Source organism: Sus scrofa, chromosome 8 (genome assembly GCF_000003025.6).
Source record: "Sus scrofa isolate TJ Tabasco breed Duroc chromosome 8, Sscrofa11.1, whole genome shotgun sequence".
In the NCBI taxonomy this organism is placed as follows: Eukaryota; Metazoa; Chordata; class Mammalia; order Artiodactyla; family Suidae; genus Sus; species Sus scrofa.
The window spans coordinates 10095266-10121050 of record NC_010450.4 but is presented as its reverse complement, the minus strand read 5'-3'; the positions used below and the strand labels follow the sequence as shown (position 1 = coordinate 10121050).

Sequence of the window (25785 nt, the reverse complement as noted above, 5' to 3'; positions counted from 1 at the left end):
TTTATTTCTTAAAGTTCTAGAGTCTGAACGTCTGTGATCAGGGTGTCATTGTGGTTGGGTTCTGGCAGGAGTCCTCTTCTGAGTTGCAGGCTGGCTATTTCAGTGTAGCTGAGAATAAGGAGAGGAAGCAAGCTTATAAGGACACTGATCCCATTCATGGGACACCATCCTGATGACCTCACTCAATCCTAATTACCTTTCAATGGTCTCACCTCCTAATAGCATTATATTGGGAGAAAAGTTTTCAACATATGAATTTTGAGCAGCCATAAATATTTAGCCCATAGCAGGTAGTTAGCCAACCTGCTTAGGTTTAGAATTCATGTTCGGGCTCCCTTTGTGGTTTAAATATCAAATTTAGTGCTTATAGTCTATAAAGTGATGTACTTTTTCCTTTTTTAAAAGTTTTATTGAAGTATAATTAATTTACAATGGTGTGATAATTTCAGCTGTACAACAAAGTGATTCAGTTATACATGTACACACATTGATTGTTTTTCAGATTCTTTTCCCATACAGACCATGACAGAATATTAGGTAGAGTTCCCTGTGCTATACAGCATGTTCCCATTCGCCAGTCATTCCCTATACTACAGTTGTGCATATGCCAATCCCAAACCCCCAGCCCATCCCTCTTCCCTCCCTCTGTCCCCTTTGGTAACTGTAAGTTTGTTTTCAAAGCCTGTGAGTCTATTTCTGTTCTGCAAATAAGTCCATTTGTATCCTTTTTTTGGTAAAGATATCACATATAAGTGATACTGTATGATGTTTGTCTTTTACTGTCTAACTTCTATAAAGTGATATTCTGTCTGTTCAAATTGTATGTTGCTCAGATAACACTACTCCACCCTACAGTGTCCATGGCTTTGTCTGGACAGGGGGAAGGGACTATTTAGTTACTGCAGTGTAGGAGTGGATATCATGACTGTGCCCAGAGGCTCCATCCAGGAGTGGTGCTTTGTCCTTTCTCAAGTTCCCAAGGTCCCAAGCCAGTCACCCTTCTTTTCTCTACCTTCCAGAATTTTCTACTAGATAACTTACACATTATGCCCAGTTTTTTTTATTATTATTAGCAAAGGAAAATGGAATGTTTACCATACATTCAGAACCAGCAGTCCTGATTTATTCTAAAGCCTATGCTTCTTCCACTATTTCAAACTGTTTTGAGGCTGTGATATTTGAAATAGTAGGTGTCCTGCCCATTTTTAAATTGTATCCTGAACATTCAAATACATTCCTTCCACTGTTCTTGTCTGCTCAATTTTTCTATTTTCCTCTGCCTAACAATATGTCACAGGTACATCCAGGCTAATTTTTTCTTTCCTATGTGATCCCCTATCATATCATGTCTCTAAAGAGAGGGACACTCCTGTCACTAGTCATATTCAAGTCACTGATTGGCATAGTTCACTAGTGTGTGGAATCACAGTGTGTTTTGAGGAGGAGGTATGGGGGAGGCATTCTTTACTGTCACAACATGAAGATCCAGAGTAAAATCCAGGGGGAAGGTGGGGTCCCCTCACCCTATCTTCCTTCTTCCTCTTCCATGCATTTATCCTCATGAATAATTGGTGCAGGGGCAAGAGTGGGAACAGGTCCACCCATTTCTTTCCCTGCCTCCCTTCTTCCCTTTTAAAAATTTTTCTTCTATGTAATTGAAGTGAGGAAAGCTTAGTTTGTTCCCAAATGAAAGGTCTTACCCTTGGCCTCCTGTTCTTCTTTGTAATCATCCAGAGTGTTTCTAATATTTGGGACTAGGATTAGGCACTGAAGAAAATAAAACAGAGCTGGAAAACTCATGGAGTATTAAGTTTCCTTTTGGTCTAGTCCAGGGTCCCTACTAAATGAACAGGTGTTAGGAGTTTAGTTCCAGCTCTTAGCAATGGTCCCCACCCCACCAGCCTCTGTGTGTGTGTGTGTGGTGTGGTGTGGTGTGCACACACTCTCATATCTCCCTCGCAGCCACAGGAAGAATGGGTTCAGTCGTCAAGACCATTTGAAACAGCAGCATTTCTCTACTCCCAAGGACCTGATTAGAGGTCCTACATTAGTAAGACCAAAGAAGAGCAAATGATGTACAAGGAGTTTGTTGTTATTCATCTGAGGACTAATAAGCATTGTGTCCTCAACATCACAGGACCTAAAACTCAGCAGTCTCAGATCACCTGTAGGAGTGAAGATGACCTATCTGCTTTCTGGGCTTCAGGATGACCAGGGGCCCCCTTTGTCTGGAAATTGTTCTTTTCTTTACTCCTGCTCTCCTGCATTTCTCCACACTATATGGGGCATCCTTCTAAAACCATCTGAAAATGCAGATATTCTTAGAGAGAGAAAAGACTGTCCTTAGCCAGAAGATTGAGTACCTGAGTTCTACTAATCATTCAACCACTGGAATCACTTCTGTCTACTGTAGAAGAGATGACTCAGACCCAGAGCAGACAGGAGAGGAATCTGTCCCCTGCCCACTATGAAGAATATCCAGAACATCCAGCCTTTTTTTTTTTTTTTTTTGCAGTTTTCTAGAAATAGCAGAGAAACTGCTACATCATGGATTTGGGGTTCCAGGATGTTGAACTTCTACCATTTTTTGCAAAAGGAAGATGAATGCTTATGACCACTCCCATGCAATTAAAGTCCAAACTACTGCAGTGGTCTAGATGCTAGATTAAGCAGTTTACTTAGCCATTTCAATCATGTCAAGGGTCACAGACACCAGGACTTACCGTTAAACAAGCCCCCTCCACTATTCACCTTTCTCCATGCGTCTTAGGAAAACAGTTCATTTACTCAACCAAGTTAAGTTGAGCTAAAAAATTGAAAAAGAAAAAAAAAAAGTACCAAAATTTTGTTTTCCACTTCCCCTCTCCCAAATTCCTCTGCCAGTTTCATTCTCCAGCTTCCCTTCAAAAGAGCTTGATGTAATAGAAAGCAGGGGGTTCATTTACCCGGCAAGGGAGCGCTTTTCATGTTTGAGCTTTGAGATGAAAATTATCTTTGGGCAGGCTTCTCTGCAGCTCCATCTGCGAGCAGCAGGGCCTGTCATAGCAACTATGGACCTGGGGGAAGGAAGACAGACCTCAGAAGGCAGCAGGAATGGGCAACATCTCTCTGGGTTGAATCCTGTGCTAATGGAGGACTGAAACCAAAGATGACAGAAACCCGATGCTCTAATGACTTTGGGCTGACACCATTTGATTTTATAGGCTGTAAGCATTAAAGAAACCACCCCTGTGGCTCCCAATCATAGACCTGAGCTATCAGTCTGACCACTGATGCCAGCCTCTATGCCAAGATAATTTAAATCCACATTTTCCCCCCAAGAAAACTGTAGACATTCTTAAAGTAAAAAGCAGATGCAGGGACAGACATTTTCCTCTCAGCACAGACAGAATTGCTTCAAAAATGTTAGCCATATTTATTTTCGAGCTTCTTTTGAACAAGAGGCAGACACAGGTGATAATGGCGTGTTCTCTTGGAATTCATAATTTGACGTTAGAAGTAGCATAGAAATGAATCCTCATGTATGTGGTCATTGGTAACAGTCTCCTCAGAATGTCAGCACATACTGTGCAGGATCAGAGCCTGTGCCCTGAAATCGCCCCCTCTCTGGGTTTAATACTAGGTTCTGCCTTTTATTAACTCTGCGACTTTGGGACAGCTACTTCATCCCTTAGGACTCGGTTTCTCCTTCTATAAAATGTAAGTGACAATAACTCATTTTGTGAAGGTGAAATGAAGTTATGCAAATAAGGCAATTGGCTTGTGTCTGACATGTTCAGTAAAAGCTCAAAAATAAGTAATTCTACATTGATAACTTTGTGATTTGGGGGAAAGAGGAAGAATTCTGATTAAGGAGATCTACAAAGTTTTTTTTTCTTTATTTCTTTTTTTTTTTTTTTCCCAAAGTAACTCTGGAGGAAGGGTTATTTCACTGGACTGAGTATGTAGGAAAAGGTATTTTAGACAGACGTTTGCTGGAGGAAGCAGGCGAGAAAAGTACAATATAAGGTTTGTGGCAAGCTGATACGCAGTGGGAGGTTATTTCTTAAAATTTCTATGGGATCCATAGACTGAAGATTTTGAGTGTCCAGCGGAAGAATATGCACTTGATTGAACAGACAATGGGAAGTCATTGAAGGCTTTTGAGTAGGAAAATGACAGACTGAGAGTTTTTCCTCCTTAGGAAGATTACTCAGTGAGCTCTGAGTGGCATGGTAGGATCTGGGGTGGAGGAGCTAGAGAAAGACCTCAGGGTCAGCCTGGCAGTGGGGCAGTAGTGGGAGGGCGATTCAAGATCAGAAATGTGATTGATGTAGTTTGCACGTATGAAGCATAATTCTGATTTTTCTTTGCAGCGGGGGGGGGGGGTAGTTAATTCTTGGCAGTGAGGACCAAATATAAAAGCTAGTAATGGAGATGGGAATGAGAGTGGGAAGGAGACAGGATGTTCTCTCTTGTCTGCTTCACATGTGGAGCGTTGCTGCAGTACATCATTTTGCAGAGGCAGTCGGCTTACCTGTTAGTGAGTTTTGACATTTAATTGACATTATTGGCCTCTGCACAGAGGCAGACAATGGATGTCACTGGTGTGCAAGTGGAACACATTTGCATTTCATAGATAATTGGAAGGGAGATAATCACGTTTGTCTGTAGCATCCCCAGGGAGGACATATCTGGCTGGGACACGAGCTGCTTGCTTACTGCAGTCAAAGGACTGCAAGGACTCTTAAGTGACCAAACCCTTCACTCAGCCCCTAGTGAGCCCCAGTAATCAAGAAAACTGGGTAAATGATGAGGTTGACCTTCTTGGGGCTGACAAGTGGACGGACATCAAGCTGGGGTCTGGAGGCTGCAGCCCTTGCCCTGCCTTCCCCACTAATTTACTCTACCCTCTTGAACTTGGCCATTCATCTTCAGTGTGTGCTGGTGAATTTTTCTGGAAAACAACTCTGGGAGTAAAGAATCTAAGTGGTGTGCCTTGTGCTCTGGAGGTCACATATTCATTTTTATGGAGAATTTCAATGTTCCAGGCCCAGGATAAGCTCTAGGCACTGGAGTAGATTTCAATGAGATATTGTTCTGTTTTCAAGGAGCTCCCAGCACATGGGAAAGCAACACTTAAACAACCTACATTGATCTACATATAGAAAATACTATGGTAGAACTGCATGAAATGTCCAGTAGAAGTCTAGCTGGTAAGGAGGGTATTAAGCAGGACCCTGGGAGCTGAGAAGCATTTTCTAGCTGGATTGAAGGAAGAATGGCATTCTAGGTAGAGACAATAGCACAGACAAAACCACAGAGATATTCAAGTGCATGTTTGTCAGAAATCTGCGAGTAGTCCAGGAATGGGGCTGGGAATTGTGAGTGATGAAGTTTTTCTAAAAACATGTTATTTTTATATAATTTTAAAAGTTATTTTCCATTTGCAATTATTACAAAATATTGGCTATATTTCCTGTGTTTTAAATATGGATTCTGGGTCTAGATGATTAGAACTCAGAGTGAAGCAAAGCAGGGCCCTTTGGGGGCTCCTGGGCACACAAGCCTTTCTGTATACCCCATTTCTTATTTTTAGGGAATAAGCTTCAGCCTCCATGACTTTTCCTGAGTCTCAAAGGGCAGGTTCAAACAGTCACTAATCAGGGAAGCGGGTGGGGGATGCAGAGACCAGGGAGGAGCAGTCAAGAAACAATAGTGCAGCCTTGGGGCATGGTCCTGGTTCCTCTTCTAGAAATATGCATAACAATATCTTTGAACCCTGCTGCAGAATTAAAACTCCCAGCAAATTGAAGATGTTAACTATTTGATGGAGCATTCTTCACTCCAGAAAGAAGGAGGACCTCGAGAACAAGTCCTGGGGCCACTAAACAATGCAAGCTTGCCTTTACCCTGAGCCTTGTCTGTGGCCCTATTTTCCACTCCCCAAACTAAAACCACATGTTAATATCTCCCAAGGGAGGCACAGTCTTTAAGGCATTAGCCAGCTGTGGTCTCCTTTGCCTGGCAAAGCAATAAATGCTATCTTTTTCTCCTTCAACTAAAACTCTGTTTGCATTTCTACTCAGCACCAGTGGACAGAGGCTGAGTTTTGCCAACAAGAGCCCTCAGGTTAATACCATCAGAAAGACCTGAAATTTCCTCAATCAAGATTAATTTTTGATGAAAATCAATCAAGAATATAGTATTAAGCACTTCCTCAGGGCAAGACCATGTTAAGGACAGAGAGAAGAGTAAGATGCATTACCCTTACATGAGATTCTCTGCTGAGGAACAAAGAGGCTATAGACACAACAAACCCAGAGCTACCTATTCATTTGTTCATATGTTCATCCAGTCATTTACAGATCTTAAAGATCCTCTACGATGTGCTAGGATGGCTGATAAAATGAGTAAGTGAGATAATATCCTTGCCCATTGTGCTCAGAAATAATGAAATAGATGATTTATGGTCAGTGTTGCACATCATGACAAAGATGTATAGAGGTCTGGGGAGTCCCAGGATCTAGTGGGAGGTTGGTCAAGGAGGGTTTCCTAGAGGAACCAGCAGCAGAGCAACCCCAGAGAGTATGACTAAGTCAAGCCAAGGAGGACAGAAATGTTATGCATGTCCTACATGGTGCAGAGAAGACTGTTTTGGGAAGAAGGATCCTGTGTAGTGGAGGATATAAGGAGGTCCTAAGGCTGGAACAAAATGTGTATGGGTGAGGAAAGTTTTGGCAGGAATAAAAATGAGTAGATGGGCTTCTCCTTCAGTACCAAGCATCGGAAGAGGGGCTGTCCATGGTACTGAGGAGCACAGAGGAGCCAGACTTTACAAACTTTCAGAGACAGATTTTTCATGGAAATGCGAAGTCTTTTAGAATGACTTTTAATTTTATTCAAAAGCCTAGCTGAATAAGACCCTCAGTTCTGAGAAGGAGAGGTGGCAAGAAAACTTTATTTCTTACCAAATATTTCCTCTGTCCCACCACTAATTCCAGAAGGATTGTTTTTTTAGCTGCTGGGATGCCCAAAGAAAATGCACAAGGGACTTTGAAGGTTTGGTTGGAAGACTGAAGGCCCTTCCTCCTGTGAAGGCAAGGCTCTGCCTACCCTTTTGGGAAAGATGAGATAGAACACAGCTCTAAGGCTTACCTGCTCCGGGGGCTGGTCGGAAGTATGAGGCTGTGCCAGTGGGAAGGCTCCAGACTCCCCAGGCATGTACCTAACCTCTAAGAGACTGTCCAAAGCTGCTTTAAGGCATTCTTACAGGCTTACGCTGATGATTCACCCACTTGACTGAGCTCCTACTGAAATTCTCATCAATCAGTATCCTCAAGAGCAGTGGCAGAGTGATATTTCTCTGCAGCAATAACTTTGGAGGATAAAGCCCAACAGGAACTCCATAATTATTCTTGTCAATCTTAAACTTTTAAAGGAACCCAGTTACTGGGAGGAATCACAGTAGTTCAAGGCCACTCATATCAGACTGCCTGGGTATAAGAGAGCTTGACCATTTCCTGGCCCAGTTACTTAAACTCTCAAGTCCTTGGTTTAGGTGTCATTTCCCTGTGATTGCTGTAAAAAATTACCACAAACTTGGTCACTTTCAAACAAGTGAAATTTATTCCTTCACAATTCTGGAGGTCAGAAATCTGAAAACAACGCCCCTGGACCAAAATCAGGGTGTCATCAGGGTCATGTTCCCTCTAGATGCTCTAGGGGATGGTCAACTCTTTGCCTCCTCTGGCTTCTCATAGCTGGTGGCATTCCTTGACTTGCTGTACCATCACCCTAGTCTTCAAGGCCAGCATCTTCTAATCTCTCTCTGCCCCATCTGTACATTGCCTTCCTCTCTCTGTGTAATGATATTTCCCTCTGCCTCCCTTTTATGAATGAATATACATGTGTTTGCATTTAAGGTCTACCTGGATAATTCCACGTAATCTTCCTTTCTGAAGATCATTAATTTAATCACATCTGTGAACAGATGTTTTGTTGTTTTGTTTTATTTTATTTTGTTTTATTTTATTTTATTTTATTTTATTTTATTTTATTTTATTTTATTTTATTTTATTTTTGGTCGTATAAACTAAACTCCATATATTCTAAGGATTCAACTGTGGATATTTCTTGGGTGACTATTTTTCAGCCAATCACAGTATTCTTAAATGTAACATGGATCGGGTGAAAGCACCTAATTCATTGGATAAGATGGTTCCCTCCTCACACTATCCCCCACCCCCATCCACACACCAATGTCTGCCACATGGTGATCAGTCAGTAAATATTAACAATGGCAGCTATTTTGTAACAACCTTTCCTTTCCTCTTCTCTACCAATTCCTATGGCCCCCTTTTTCCTCCTTTCCAATCTTTCCTGTTGCTCCTTATCCTATTTTCCACGTTGTTTCTCTTCTCAGCACTGTAATAACATAGTTGTTTTTCTATGAGCATTTTTCTTTTCTTAAGATGAGCTTTCTTCTAGGAATTGGCCATTCCTCAGAGAGTGAGAGGTGAGAGTGGGAGGTAGGAGAGGGGAGAGAACTACAACAATGCAGGTGAGAGAAATGGAAGAGCATGAATCCACACACATTATTTTCTTTTCCTTTGGAAATGCTTCCTCTCCCATTCTCATTCATAGCCCAGAGGATAGGCCAAAATGGTCTAAAACCACCTGCCCACATGGGCAAGCTATAAGGCACCTCAGACTCCTTTCCTCCCCCATACCTCTTCTGACTCCATTGGCACTTCCCACCTCTCAACAGCCTAGAACCCACCTCAGATAGGTCTCTTGGACTTAAGTAAAGTCCTTGAGGTCACCGCTGCTCATGCTGGTGATTAAAATAGCCTCCTAATTATTTCCCTGCTTCCTAATTTGCTCCATCTTTTACAGATGCCAGGAGCTCATTTTTATTTCTTTCTTGTTCCTTTTCCTTTTCAGATGAGGTGGTATGTCAAGATAAGGGAATGGTCTTTAGACTAAAATAGGTGAGGATTCAAGTTCTGGCTCTGCTGTTCACTAGATCAAGATATTTAATCTTTCTGAGCTTCAGGGACAGTCTGAGAGAGCTGCTGTAAAATATCGTTTGGAAGAGTGAATGGTGCAGTTGCATGGTGCTAGTATATGGCAGGTGCCAAATAAACTGGTTTCCTTCTCCATCTTTAGTAAAGCAAACAGAAACTCATCATATCATGTCTCTGTACACATCTCCTAGAAAGGAACTTACTTTGCCAATTTGTTCCTCTATTTTTTACATATTCAATAAGAATTCCTCTCTACTGGATCATTCCAATCAATATAGCATCATGTATTATTTTTCTGTATTAAAATGATCACTTGACTCTGCTTCTGTGAGTCTTCATCCCGTTTCTGTCATCCCCTTTACATCAAACTTTGAAAGATTTGTCTCTTCTCAGTGTTTTCCATTTCTCTCCTCCTTTTCTATAAAAACACCCTAAGCAGGATTTCTCCACACTGCTCTATGGAAATTGAAGGTCACAACTGACCTCCAAACTGCTAAGTCCAGTAGTCAGTTCTCAATCTTCCTCTTACTTGATTCATAGGCCACATTTGACACTGGTGATTTGTTTCTCTTAGATACATGTTCTTTAGGTTTTTCCAGGGCTCTAACTGAGTTTCTTCCTGCTTTGCTGGTAGTTTTTTCTTGGTCTCCTTTGTTGGTGCCTTGTCTTCATGACCTCTCCCTCAGGGGCTACCCCAGGCTCAGTGTGGTCCTTTCCTCTCTTTCCTTATCCATTTATGCCCTTGATGGTCTCATCCAATATCAGGCTTTAAACAAAATCAAGGTGATGAAGAGTCAAGATCGCTCTCCCAACTCCTAGATTCAATATTCAACTGTTTTACTTCTTTATTTGGAAGTCTTATAGACAACTCAAGCTGAACATGTAAGTTATCTTTCCACCTCACCCACCGTCACGACCTGCTCTGTTCTGCCACCTTCCCATCTCAAAGAATAACAGATCATTCCTTCTACTTGCTAAGTCCAAAAAACTTTTTTAGTCAACTCCGTAAGGTATCTTTTTTTGGTTTAGCAGGGATTTCTGTGCTCTTATAATACACTGTATGGACTGTTAATGTGATATTTATCACACTCTTTCTGGTTTGCATCTTTTTCTGTCTCCTTTTCTTTTTGGCTTATTTGTACAATCAACTCCTTGGAATTAGGGACCCATTCATTGTGTGTCCTAGGCATCTGGTACAATGCTGAATATAATAAATGTTTGTGGAATAAATGAATGAAAAATTTAGGGCAGTGGTACCATGATCCATGTTTCAAAAAATTAGCTTATAATCCTTTAAGAGTAACTAATATAAACATAAAATAGAAGGAAGTAAGAAATTAGGTGAAAAATATATAGAGATTTTTCAATTTTCAGTCTTGATCTGGCATTATGGTTGAAGGTAGAGATTTTTACCGTCTGGTGAAACAGAACAGACAAACTAATAGATCAATTTTAAATCTCTTCAGTACACCAATGTAAGGCAGGGTCAGAAAGGGGATTGCAGTTGTACACACTGGGAAAATCTGAGCTCTCAATCAGAGAGACATGAATTGAATTTCGGTCTTATCATTTACCAGCTGAGGGCTTTGGGCAAGTTATTTAATCTCCCTGAGCTGAAGCTTCCTCATCTGTGAAATGAGCATAATAAATACTCACCTCAAAGAGTTGTTTTGAACATTAAGTGGAAGAAAAGCCTGGTTTGTCACCAGGACTGATTAATGGTAGCTCTCATTGGTCCCAAGAACAATGGATGTCTACCAACAGAGAATTTCCATCTCTACAGTGTTCTATGTCTCTGTTTGTCAAAGTTCTTATTTAAATGTGTGTCTCCATGTGTCTTGTGTTCTGTGTGTGTATTTGCGTTTATGACTATAGGTTTGGGAGCTTGGAGAGGAAAAAATCTTTGATCAATGGTTCTCACCATCTATCTACAGAAATATGTGGCTCAGGTTGGCTTTTTCAACCCATCCTCTCAACAACTTGCCCTGCATCACCCACTGTCAAGTCTATTGCCTTCTGCTTTGCTCATACTATTTCTGAGAAAGGTACATAGAGAAAGCCATGATGAGGCTGCATTCTTTAACCTCAGCTGTGAGCTCTTCCCAGGCTTAGTATCCCTGTGCTGTGTCATGCTGCTTTGGCATGACTCCACCTGAGAAACCAATAGTTACAGTCTTGAGCGGCCCCAGTAATCCTTATGTGCATATCCCCAAAGCCAACTTTGTGGGAATCGATTTCATTAACATGTAAAGCACAGTGCAAATATTAAATTTCTATATGAAAACAGAGTCTAAGCAAGCAAATCTTAACCTTGTAAATGACTAACTTCCCCATTTACTGCCGTAAATAATTATGGACTCTCCACCCTAATTCTACTATGTTTGTTGCCTACAAGATCCCAGTCCTGATATTCTGCCAGGTCTCCAGCCTAGCAGCAACTCAACTGGGCTCATCAAGTTGAACATATCCTTTCTTTCTCACTCTTCCCTATAATTCACAATAGCTGCACCTATCAAAATGTTCATAAATATTGTGTTGAATGGTAGCCAAGAAAGAATACTCGTCTGTGTGCTTTGCACCCTAGGTTTCCTACAGTCATCTAACTACAGGTGTAATCAATATTTTGAAGCATATCCACCCAACTCTTAGAAATGTAAGTCCAGTTATTATCTTTCTTCTGGTCAGTGGTCAGATCATTCCCCTATAATGTCATGATCGTTAGTGTTTAATATTTTTTTTTCCCTTGGTAGACAGCAGATTTCTTGAAGACAGGAGCAGTGTCTAATTAACATTTGAAGGAAAAGTGTGGAGAAGTGACCCTGGATTTTAATTCTAGTCAAATGAACTTGTACACATTATTTACTCACCTGCAATTTGCTTTGTTTATATTTAACTGGAAACATGAATATTCAAACCACAGGCCGTTGGGGAAATTAATGTGATTCTGAATATAATATGCATGATAGCAAATGGAGGCCAGTAAATATTTCCTTTCTTCTCTTTTGGGTTCTTGTTTCTAGTGTTCTTTCTCTCTCTTTCTTCCTCTCTCTATCCTACCTTTATTTCTCAGCATCCTACTTTATTCATGGTAAGCACTGATGAAAGGTCACATTAATGAAGAACCAGTACAGATAAAGATAAGATCAAATCTTTCAGCCTGATCTCATAGTCCATTTACTTTTCAGCATTTCTTGTCCTGGGCCCACATTATAAACTACTTCAAATTCTCTTAGCCTTAACTTTTATGTAGCTACTGCTTCAGCAACCAGTTTCATGCAGGTTGGACCAGATTCATCAGGTGCAACCTGATAGCATCTCACCTAAACAAGCACTGAATACCTTTCACTTCCTGTCCTGGAGATTCTCTGTCACTAAAGAGTGAAACGTGCTGTGCACACACCTGGAAGTGTGGAGGAAGTACTGAGGGGGACCATTCTTGACTGAAGGCGTCAGGACTGATACGTAAATTGGTTCACCCACCTATTCCCTGGGGAGACAGTTTTGAGAACTATTTCATGAAGCTCTTTGGAAAGTCTCTCAGGATTGATGACCAGGTGGCTTTTCCTCTCTTGTTTCATGTCCTTGACCCTCCTTTGTCCTCCCGGGGACCACATTCCTAAATAAATTATCTGCCTCAAGGTCTTTGCCTCAGTCTTCACATTCAGGAAACTCAGTCTAAGCTACTTCACCCATGAAAGCACACTACTTCCTGGTGCATAGTGCAATCAATAGTGCATAATTGTTGACTTCAAGTACCCACTGCTTTCCAGTGGGAACAGATAAAAGATTCACCAGTATTCTCCCTCTGAGACTGAGCTGTTGAACACAGTTTTTCTTCCTCTTCAGTCTCTGCCCCATTTGCATCCCCTTGTGTTTTGAATGATGTAACCATAACACAGAAACACTTGGCTGTAGTTCATTGGCTGAAGGGTGGATATCTGACCCAGAGGGAATTGATTCCTTGGCATGGCTGAATTGATCATGTTTGCCACCTAGTATTTGATATCAGTATATAGTAATACTAATTTATTTTGGTTGAATTTTTAACTGGAAGTGTTAAAGCATCAGTGAGAAGATACAGGGAATAGAGGAAACAAGACTGCCAGTAAAGATGACTCAACGCTATGAGAGACTCAATAAAAATAAGACATGATGAGGTAGAGCTTTCCTATACCCTCCTCCTGGGGCATTGCTATTCCTGCTTCTAGAACTTATTGAAGAGCAATTATACTTCCGGCCCTTTGGTTCTATGAGCTATACCCTTGCCCTTATAGTAAATTCCCTGTGAGCTTAAGGTTATGTCAGTGGCTTTATTTCCCTTGGAATCAAATGCTCTCTGAAATAGTCAAGGTAATGATTAGTTCTTTTACCCACTGGATGGCCAGATCCTTAAAGGCCAAGTTTGTATTCTGCTCATAATTGTTTCCCCAATATCTCACTTACAGCTCTACATGGTAGATGCACATATTTGATGAATAACTAACTAAAAGAATAATCTCTTCCTGGAGTTCCCTTTGTGGCACAGTGGTAATGAGCCTGACTAGTATCCATGAGGATGAAGGTTTGATCCCTGGCCTCACTCAATGGGTTAAGGATCCAGTGTTAATGTGAGCTGTGGTGTAAGTCACAGACGAGGCTCAGATCCCTACACCATTGCTGTGGCTGTGGTGTAGGCCGGTAGCTAGAGCTCTGATTCTGTATGCAGTGGGTATGGCCCTAAAAAGATTTAAAAAAGAAGAAGAAGAATCTCTTCCTTTATTCCCTTTCTTTCACAATATTTCCCCTGGCAACCTGAACAGAAGTGTATAGATCGACTCTGCATCCTTCTGCTGTACGAGGTTTTCCTTCCAGCTGTAACCTTCTACGTTCTCATCCACCCCACGTGCTGACCCAGGTCATCCGTTGTTCAGTCTATCACTTTGGTTTGGCTCCATGCCAGCCACTGTTGCTGAAAAAGAGCCACAGAATTGTGATGGTCATGTCCATTTCAGGTTGATTCCTTTTAATCTCAGTTTGGGTCTGCCTACAGTTTAGCAGCCCTTGACTTCCTCTAAAGGGATCTGATGTAATCCCAAAGCAAGAGTTCCAAACCTTTTTTCTTGTTATTCAAACTATTTACCTACACATTCATGACTGCATAGCCTCCTGCCTCACTGGAACATAATTGGTGAGGTATGGTAAGAATTATTTTTACTGTACTTCATTGCTATTCTGTATTTTCACCTACCTTCTCTTCCATTGGTCTTCCTCTACTGTTTGCCCAAATTAATAACTTTACTTCTACACTAGGTCCCCATGCACTTCTCTTTTTAAAGATGGAAGACTACTCACTTCTCTGTTTTTCTTTCTTCAGAGAATATTGGAAAGTTATGAACTTACATTGCTGTCTGAGTTTCTCATCTGCTTAGCTCAGTGATGTGGACATGTTCTCGAATTATTTATGACCCATTTGTTGCCCAGATATAAGGGCTAGGTGAGCTTGATCAGCCAGGCCTAACTGCCACCCTTATCTTCAGCTGAGAGTCACAGTCTGAAAGCCAGCAATCTTCAACAAGAGTGTCATTTCCAAGCACTTCAGCAGAAATAGACTCTTCACTTTGTTATTTGGAAGGGGGCTGGGAAGAAAATGAACAAACACATCCAGAATGATGTTTTTTTTTCTTTTGACCAAAACTTCAGACATTAGAGACATTGCAGTGAGTTCCCTGAGCTGCAAAGTTTCTTTGGTTGGAATGGCTTCATTTTAACAGTGGAGTTTCAAGTGTCCATTCTTTGCTCTTAAAAGTGACCAGTTAATGAGAAGGGGACAATTCTAATGGTGATAGTAATAATGGCAAGCAGGGTGGGCTAAATGCTATCACAAAGAAACCAAGGGTGGGTTGGCAGTTGCATTCCTAGTGGGGCAGCCCTCCTGTGCACTTTGGCTCCAAAGAACAGCTCAGGGATGCAGACTCCTTCCATCTTGGAAAGCCCTCAGACTCACCCGTAAGGTTCCAGGTGATGCAGAAGGTAAAGACAAAACATGGTGAGCCCTTACCATATTAAATTCCTTGTCAGGAATAGACACACACCAGTTCTGCTCATATTGGCCAAGAAGGAGAAACAGGGTCCTACACAGAGTAAATGAAAGGAGACTGGGAAACATCATCACTGTTTGACAACTACTTCCCCGCACTCTGTACCACAGTAAGGAAACATGAATATTTAATAATCTGAATTTCACATGGTTTGGTATGTGTTGAGCACTTTTTAAAGTTAATTTACATAATACCTTTTTACTACAGGTAAAACTATAACATCAACCACTCTTTCTTCCTGTTAAATAGAATCGTCATGAGCTAAATAGGTTAGTAAGTGCGAAATACTTGAATATGCCCCCAATTTGGCTCTAAAAAGCAAAAAAAAAAAAAAAAAAGAAAGAAAGAAAAGAAAAGAAAGAGGATATCTGCCCTTGCAATTTGCCCTTCATGTTTGTATAGTTCTTTACTAAGAATTTGCACTATCATTCCTCCTACCTGGAGGAAAACCAGACATTACTATTTTGATGGAGCACAAATTTAACTGTTGTTCTTTCCTATATGTTTTATACATTATAAAAATTGTTTTTACAAAAAGTGAGGTTTTAAAAAATATGTACGTTAAGACATAATCCCCTCTGCCCGGTTAGCTCAATTTCCATGTCCCTGAGATAGCCAATGTTAATAAACTCATGTGTATCCTTCCATTGTTCCCTATGTCTTATATATGCATTATGTAAAATAATGTAAGGGTTTACTTAGATTTATTTTTCACCAAACAGAATCATACTATACATATTACTTTGAACCTTTCTTTTTAAATTCAGTGATATCTCATGTATATATCATGAATATACAATGTAAATTATGGCTATTATCATCCAGAGTTTAGTCCTTAGATCTCTTTAAGCTCATTTATTCCCTTGGTGACAATATTCAACACCAAGCCATTAGAAATCTCTAGGCTGCTGGATCCCAAATTTGTACTTCCATATTGGGTTCCGTCTGAATTTCAGACTTGTACACCCCACTGCCTATGCATTATCTCTCTTTGTCTGTGTCACAGATACTTAAAACTTAATGTGTCCAACGTGGAAAACCTAATGTTCTCCCCATAACCAACTGTACCTGTCCTCTGCCTCATCCTTTTTTCTTTCTTTTTGGTCTTTTTAGGACCACACATGAAGCAAATGGAAATTCCTAGGTTAGGCGTCAAAGTGAAGCCACAGCTGCTGGCCTATACCATAACCACAGCAACACCACATCCAAGCCCCTGTCTTTGACCTACACCACAGCTCACAGCAATGCCAGATCCTTAACCTGAATGAGTGAGGCGAGGGATTGAACCCAAATCCTCATGAGTACTCGTCGGGTTCATTACCACTGAGCTACAGTGGGAACTCCTGCCCCATTTTAGCGGAAATTCCAACATTCCATTAGCTTATCTTCCAAAAATCTCATAGCTTTTCCTGTGAGTCCTCTTTTTTCCTAATTCCAAATTCTTCAGTAAATTCTTTTGACTCTCTTTCAGAGTCTGTTCAAAATTCAACCACTTCTTACCTCCTGAGTCATCTCCGTTCTGGTTTAAGCCACCACTGTCTCTCGCCTCTATTACTGCTCTGGTCTCCTCACTGACCTCCCTTGCTTCCACCTCTATTCAGCTCCTTCAAGTGTTTATTCACATACCTCTGTCTCAGTAAAGATTTTCCCACTCACCCATTTTATAACCGCAACACTTTCTGCACCCAAGATATCCTGTACCTGCCTTCTACAACTTATTTTTCCCCACAGCATTTATTCATTTATAATAGTATAGTAGTCTAACAGAATGCTTTCATTATTTTATCTCTGTCCATGCTGCAAAGACAGAAATTTTTATGTCTTTTTTTTTTTTCACTGCCCTATCCCCAGAACAAGGTTTGGCACCCAGTAGGTACTTGGTGAAAATATGGGATTTCCTCTCCTTCTCTTCATGTATCTCCTCTTTCAGTTAATAGTCACTGACTGCCAGCTGAGAGCCAGTCATTGAGCTGGGTGCCGAAGAGACAGAGGTGCTTTAGATCAGCATGGTCTCTGGTATGACTGTATTTGTGAATCAAAGTGATTCTCTTGGAAAGTCTTCCCTCATTTCACTACATTTCCACCCTTTCCTCCTAGAGCCCGGTACATACTTTAATCATCGGTGCTCCTACAACTTTAGCCCATGTGTCATTTCTAGGGGGGATGTGTACACACACACACACACACACAATTCCCTGCACCACACCAGCACTAGGGGAAGGGTGATAATATAGCAGTAAGTCAAAGTAACCTTTGATTCTGAGATCACAGTTAGAAAAACTGCCATGTCCCCGATCCCTTAACTTTTCTGCCTTCAAGATCCCTAAATGTTATCATTCTCCTTAGAGATTAGTAAAATGTTCTTCTGTCAATTCCAGGACTTCCACTTTCTGCCAGAACTACTGATTCTGTCTTGAATTCAGCTCTCAGAGGCCATAGGCATCTTACTGCAGCTCTGTTTGGAAAGGAGTCACCTCACTGTGAGCTAAACTGTGAGTTTAGCTTCTTCATGCAGGGGTGCTACCCTTTCAGTTTTCTTATGGGCTTTTCTTTTTCTTCTTCTTCTTCTTCTTTTGGAATCTTGGGGCAAGTTAACTTAGATCTGATTCAGAAAATATTTTAATGGAGCCTCCTTTTTTTGAACCCTAAAGTATGCGATGATTGTTAAATTAATAGCTAGTATGCAATTAATTTAAGTATGTACTTACTACCTGCCAAAAACATTTCCTCTTTAATTCTTATAGAAACATCAACAGCTGAATCTACCCATTTTACAGATGGGGAAGCAAAGGCCCAGTGGAGAAAGGAGCTGCTCTCAGGGAAAAGCAATCAATGCTCTGTTCCTCAGTCTTATTCCCAGGCTTGATTTTCAGCCCCAGAGAACTCTCTCCTATTCCTCCTCAGGGATGTAGATGATCCTTTTTTAAAAATTATAGTTGATTTACATGTTATGCTAATTTCTGCTGTATAGCAAAGTGACCCAGTCATACATTTATATACATTCCCTTTCTTATATTATCTTCCATCATGGTCTATCCCAACAGACAGGATATAGCTCACTGTGCCATACAGTAGGACCTCACTGCTTATCCATTCTAAGTGTGATAGTTTGTATCTACTAACCCCCAATTCCCCATCCATTTCACTCCCCCCCCCCTTTGGCAACCACAGTCTGTTCCCTATGTCTGTGAATCTATTCCTGTTTTGTAGATAGGTTCATTTGTGACACATTTTATTTTATTTATTTACTTACTGCTTTTTAGGGCCACAACCACAGCATATGGAAGTTCCCAGGCTAGGGGTCGAATTAGAGCTACAGCTGCTGGCCTATGCCATAGCAACGTGGGATCCAAGCCACGTCTGTGACCTATACTACAACTCACAGCGACACCAGATCCCCAACCCACTGAGCCAGGCCTGGAATCAAACCTACATCTTCATGGATACTAGTCAGATTTGTTTCCACTGAGCCACAACAGGAACTCCCTCATTTGTGTCATATTTTATCTTATTTATTAACTTTTTTTTGGATTGGAAAATATATTTTAACTCAGTTAATTTTCTTACATGTATAGCTATACAAAAATCATAACAACCCAATTTTAAAGCATTTCCAAGCCAGACCCCCAACCCATCCCCCTCCACGCCCCAGCCTGTCTCCTTTGGGAACCATAAGTTTTTCAAAGTCTACGAGTCAGTATCTGCTCTGCAAAGAAGTTCATTGTATCCTTTTTTTAGATTCCACGTATAAGTGATAGCATATGATGTTGGTGTCTCACTGTCTGACTAACTTCACTTAGCATGATATTTTCTATGTCCATCCATGTTGCCCCAAATGCCATTATTTCTTTCCTTTTTATGGCTAAATAATACTTCATTGTGTACATGTACCACATCTTCTTTATCCACCCCTCTGTTGATGGACATTTAGGTTATTTCCATGTCTCAGCTATTGTATATAGTGCTGCAATGAACATTGGAGTACATGTATCTTTTCAAGTCATGGTTTTCTATGGATAGATGCCCAGGAGTGAGATGGCTAGATCAAATGATAATTCTATTTTTAGTTTTTTTGAGGAATATCCATACTGTTTTCCATAGTGGTTGCATGTGCCATATTTTAGAGTTCACATATTCTTGATACCATGTGGTATTTGTCTTTCTCTTTCTGACTTGCTTCACTTAGGGTCATCCATGTTGCTGCAAATGACATTATTTCATTCTTTTTATGGATGAGTAGTATTCCATTTGTGTATGTACCACATCTTCTTAATCCATTCATCTGTTGATGGGCATTTAGATTGTTTCCATGTCTTGGCTATTGTGAATAGTGCTGCAATGAACATAGAGCGATCTGTCAGATTCTAAAGCAAGAAGCTTGCTGGTGACTTGTCCTGGCTGTCTTGAGGACCCTAAATCAACAAACAGATTAAGTCTCACCTCTTCCTTGACACAGTAGGACTTATTCCACTGCACTGTCTTTAGTTCTTAACTTGTCTTTCCAGAGCTGAGCCGCCAGGGAGGGAATCTGTCTTCTTCATCTCTAGGGTCTCTGAGCCCATCTCAGAGTCTGGCACATTGCATTGAATTAACCTGTTGGATAATTATGAGCATGAGACATGTACTGAACTTTTGTGGTGATCCAAGACACAGGTCTGACCCCAGGACCCAGGGAAGTGGACTTGCATAGTCCCGAATCATAGGACAAATTATCACCCTCCCCATTCCCAAGCCTCTGATCTTCCACTGGAACTGCCTTGCTTGATAATGAGTCATAAATAGAAGAGAAATAATATCTACTGTTTATGGTGTTGTGAATTACGTGCCCAATCTAGTGGCATTTAGATTCATAACACTGGGGAAAAAGGACTGATATTTCCCCTGTTTTATGGATGGGGATCCTAAAGCACAGAAAAACTAAGACTTGCTAATATGACACTCCAAATGGCAGAGCTGTGCTCCAAACACAGGCAACATGACTCCAGAACCCAAGTCTATAAAAGAAAGATGACAAAACAATCCTTTCACGACATTTCAGAAAATGTCTTGAACTCCACATGGGGCTTTGCTTTGTTTCGGCACTAATAAGACAGAGCAGTAGAACTGGAACTGACTCAGTAGTGAGTCCAGAGCTCCAGATTCTTGTCCTGACTCTTGACAACTCACATAGGCGTCCTGAGCTACAAGTTTCATTTGCAGAATAATAGATAGAGCTTGCTGGTCATGGTCATGACAAAACTGTCATGGGTTTTTTTCCCAGCAGACAAATACTAAAGCACATCTCATCATCTCATCATATGCTGTGTGTGCCAGTGTAGGTGATTTGATCATTCTAAGCATCTTTTATTTTTCTACATCTGGGGCAGGCATATAAAGCCTTATAATCATAAAAGCAGTCAGAGGCAGATGCATGTGTTATATAAAGAGAAGAGCTCAGGTGGAGCATACAGCAGATGCCCACATCAGCACTCCATGACATGCCAGGTCCTCCTATAAATGAGCCTGGTGGCCTGATGTGATTCCAGAGCTCCTGCCTCACCTTAGCACCTTTATTTCCATTAGGTGATTAGATCCTAGCCTGGGAACTTCCATATACCCCAGCTGAGACCCTAAGGAGCAATAAATAAATAAATAAATAATATGGAGTTTCTGTTGTGGCTCAGCAGGTTAAGAATACGACTGGTATCCATGAGGATGTGGGTTCAATCCCTGGCCTCACTCAGTGGGTTAAGGATCTGGCATTGCCACAAGCTCTGGCACAGGTTGTAGTTGGAGCTAGTGTCTGACATTGAGCTGCAGATCTGGTTTGACTCCTAGCAGGGAACTTCCATATACCATTGTGTGGCCATAAAAGAAAAGAAAAAATAAATTAAAAATTTTAAAAATTAAAAACAAATTTTAGGGTTAAGGATCCGGCCAGTGTTGCTGTGAGCTGTGGTGTAGGTCCCAGATGCGGCTCGGATCCCACATTGCTGTGCCTGTGGTGTAGGCTGGCAGCTATAGCTCCAATTGGATCCCAGCCTGGGACCCTCCATATGCCATGGGTGTGGTCATGAAAAAAAAAATAAATGAATAATAAAAATAAATTTTAAAATGGCTGAAAATGAAGGAGGACTCCATGCAAGATCTTGTTTAAACGAATAAATAAAAAATTAAAAATCTTTGAAAGAGCAATAGGAAAGCTGAAGTATGCTAATGGGAGAAAGTGAAACATACCAAAAGTCTAGGCTAACAGAATTGCTGTAATTGAATATCAAATTTAATTTTTAGATAGCAGCCCATGAAAAACTCCTAATCATTTCTCCCTCCTACTTTATTTATTTATTTGTCTTTTTTAGGGCCGCACCCATGGCATATGGAGATTCCCAGGCTAGGTGTCTAATCTCAGCTATAACCACTGGCCTACCCCAGAGCTACAGCAACTCAGGATCCAAGCCGCGTCTGCGACCTACACCACAGTTTACGGCAATGCCGGATCCTTAATCCACTGAGCAAGGCCAGGGATGGAACCTGCAACCTCATGGTTCCTAGTCGGATTTGTTAACCACTGCGCCACGACGGGAACTCCCCTCCTACTCTCTTAAATAAAAATTGAATTCATCAGGAGAGAGATATTTTAGAAGTAATGTTCTTTTAAAATTAACTTATGCAGTGTTTGAAATAAAAGACATTGAATGATAGGATGCACAACATCTCTGAGAGGACTCATAAATGTACAGTGTTGGGGTTTTTTGTTTTGCTTTGTTTTGTTTTTTGCTTTATAGGTTTGCACCCACAGCATGGGGTCACATCAGGCTAGGGGTCACATCAGAGCTATAGCCACTGGCCACAGCCACAGCAATGCAGGATCTGAGCCGCGTCTGGGACCCACCACAGCTCATGGCAACACCGGATCCTTAACCCACTGAGCGAGGCCAGAGATCGAACCTGCATCCTCATGGGTGCCAGTCAGATTTGTTTCCACTTCGCCACAACAGAACTCCCTAGAGAGTTCTTAATATGCTCATTTCTTTTGCTACCAGTCTTTGGTAAAGCCGACATTTATTGTGAAATATAATGAAGATATCTTCTTAGAGGAAAAGCAAGTAAGATCCAAGAGACCATCAGTTAGCTAACTCTTCAGAAACAGCTTAGATCAACACATCTCAACTGTGACATACATAGGAATCACCAGAGGATGTTGATAAACTGTGATTTGGATTCAGCAGGTCAAGAATGGGGTCAAGATTCTATGTTTCCAGGAATTCCCGTCGTGGCTCAGTGGTTAATGAACCCGACTAGTGTCCATGAGGACTGGGGTTCGATCCCTGTCTCACTTGGTGAGTTAAGCATCTCAGTGTTGCCATGAGCTGTGGTGTAGGTCACAGATGCATCTTGGATCTGGCATTGCTGTGGCTGTGGCGTAGGACAGTGGCTACAGCTGAGATTTGACCCCTAGCCTAGGAACCTCCATATATTGAGGGTACAGCCCTAAAAAGACCAAAAAAAGAAAAAGACTCCATGTTTCTAGCCAATTCCCAGAAAATGCTGTTACTGTTGAGTCAAGGACCATAGTTTGAGTTACAAAGGCTTAAACTAATCTGGAATTATTTATTTGTACTATTTGTATTTGTAGCATTTTTAAAAAATCAGGTTTTTGAGCTCTGTTTCCATAGGAGGTAGGACATGTGATGCGGCCTTTTTTTTTTTTTTTTTTTTTTTTTTTTTTCATAAATCCCAAGAAGATTATGGTGTACACTGAATATTTGGAGCCACTGACTTAGGAAAGTGAACTTATGACATGCTCATTACAAATCTTCAGTACGTATGTTTGTTGCAGCTGGTTTTACACATTAGGAAAAAGGAAAGGAAAGGAAAAAACATATTTTCAATGTCATATACATCAGCAGCTTATTGGATATGCAATTAACCTTTGTTCATTTAATCCTAATGAATATCCTTTGAGGTGTAAGTAGTTTTAACAATGGTTAATATTTTAGAGTTAAAAATAACAGATGGTCATTATTGTACACCTACCATGTCCCAGGCATCATACTAAATGCTTTAAAAGCACCTTCTTAAAGAGCAATCCGATGCAATAGGCTTGTCTCAGTTTTCCAGTTGAACCAATATAACATTAGAGATGTAAAACCAATCTGGAGTCTATCGAACTCTCTAGAGCTTAAGCCTTGACTACTGCATGCAGGGCCTCTTTCAATTGACGTCACGTAGGAAGCAGCAAGGCCAGGATGCAACCCAAGATACATACTTCATTTCAACTATAACAATCTGACCAACTGGCACATCTTATGTTCCTTTCATTTTGCTTCTATTACTCCATTCTTCAATTATTTTGCTTTGAGGACAATCAGTAAAAAGTCTTAGGGGCTCAGACTATAATTGTCAACATCTGTATAGTATTTTACAGTTTACAGATTGTGTACAAAATACTTTGGCTGATTTGATTTCCCCAACCACATATTATCCTCATCTTATGAATGAGGAAACCCAGGGCCAGGAAAATGTAATTCATTTATCTGGAATTCACACTCCAAACTTCTCACTCCAAGTCTGTGAGTTTTCACTAGGCCATTCTGCCAAGGGAAGAGAGAGCAGAAAAATAATGTGGGAGAATGAGAAAGATGATCACTTGGGAACCAGCAGCCTTAAGTTTTAGGCCTGGCTGACCACTAGCTGGATGCAAACTCAGGCAATCTGTTTTCTTTCTGTTGCCATAAGTATTTCATCTGAAAGTAAGGGTTTAGAATAAACCATTTATTTTTGAATAGTGTCGGTTCATGTTTACCAAAACCCTTTCTTTAAAAAAAAATCTTACAGTAGGAGTTCCCTTTGTGGCTCAGTGGTAATGAACCCCATTAGGAGCCATGAGGATGTGGATTCGATCCCTGGCCTTGCTCAGTTGGCTCAGTATGCTGCAAAGGTGGCCCTAAAAAGCCAAAAAAAAAAAAAACAAAAAAAAAAAAAAAAAAAAACCTTACCGTGCACCGCTAACTCATCGGTTAAATCTTACAGCAGATGGTTAACAATCGGAGCACAGGGAACTCAGCTATCTTCATTCTAGGATGGGTCCAGAATCGCATCTGTTTTGTTCACTGAGTTCCTATCAGTGCCCGACATGTAGTCGATGCTTATTAAGTGCTTGTTAAATGAATAGATCTCCTCTATGGATTTCTTGGAGCCCCGTAGGACAAAGAAGAGAGACCATTTGATCAACCCTTGGACCAAGCTTTCCTGTGGTTCCAAGAGACCACATTTTTGAGAAACTAAAACCTTCATAAGAGCCAGACCAAAAGCAGAGATTTCTCCAAGTATCCCTTCGTTTACAGGGGCCACATATATTCCCAGGCAAAGTCATTGCCACAAGGACAGAATTCTGTTGCACTGTCTTTTATATTAGGCTCTATAATATGCTTAAAGATCGGATGCTTTGTCTCATGCTATTTCTTAAGAAAATAATAAACTGAAAAACAAAACAGACAAAAAAATTAGATATATGACTAATTTTTTTTTGCCATGAATTCTGCACACAAATACCTCTTCCAACTCTTCTGTAAAGTTCCTGGATTCTCTTAAAAACAAGTTTATGTATATGAGGTGTACTTACCTAACAGTGGCAGAGTTAAGACTTTGTTATTTTATTTTTGGATAATTAAAATATTGTAAACTTTTTAAAAAATACAAAAAAAGGTCTAAGAATTAGTAGTACAATATTTATAATTGTTTAGAATAATTTAGAATTATAAGTACAATAAAGCCTCATATATATTTAATAGTTGCTAGGTGTTTGTCACATTTACTTTATTCTGTTTTTCCTTCTTTGTGAAGAATTTCAAAGCACCGTGTCATTTTGACCCTACTTCAGCCTACTGTCAAGATTTTGTTTCCCTTTATTTTAGGCAGGAAGTTAAAATTATCTTAAATTTTGGGAAAGAGCATAAACATCTCTCAGTCACATATTTTTGTCTATTTATTTTTAATAGGCTCAGTTATTTCATAGAGTTAATTTCAACAGAATGCTCACATTTTTCAAAAACCATACACACACACACCACACACACTCCTCAGGTTGTGCAAAAGGCACTGTCTCTATTTCCTTATTTAATCTTTATATCTATGTCCTAGGAAAGGGACTACAGCTCTCACTATTTTACAGATGAGAGAACTGAGCCTAGAAAATAAACAAGTGTGGGCTCCCTATCAGAATTGCTTATTTTGTCCCCTGCCACTTGTGCAGGCCACACCTAGCCCTCCCTCCTGCTGACTAGGGTGGTTGGGAACCTCAAGTGCTTTAGAATTTTACCATGTAATGTTTAACCCTATGTTTAACCCTATAGGGTTAGTTGATTTTTTTTTTTTTTTTTTTTTTTTTTTTTTGTCTTTTTGCTATTTCTTTGGGCCTCTTACATGGCATAGGGAGGTTCCCAGGCTAGGGGTCGAATCAGAGCTGTAGCCCCGGCCTATGCCAGAGCCACAGCAACGCAGGATCCGAGCCGCGTCTGCAACCTACACCACAGCTCACGGCAAATCAGATGCCGCCTACACCACAGCCACAGCAATGCAGGATCGTTAACCCACTGAGCAAAGGCAGGGACCGAACCCGCAACCTCATGGTTCCTAGTCGGATTCATTAACCACTGTGCCATGACAGGAACTCCCGCATTAGTTAATTTTTTGATTAGGGATACACTGTGATGAATCTT

The 25785-nt window shown here is 40.7% G+C and overlaps 1 long non-coding RNA gene across 1 annotated transcript in view; it reads left to right on the top strand.

The window, feature by feature from the left end:
- The window catches only part of LOC102158082, a 367968-nt gene that overhangs the window by 267889 nt on the left and 74294 nt on the right, over positions 1 to 25785 (top strand). The gene's annotated exons all lie outside the window — the stretch shown is intronic.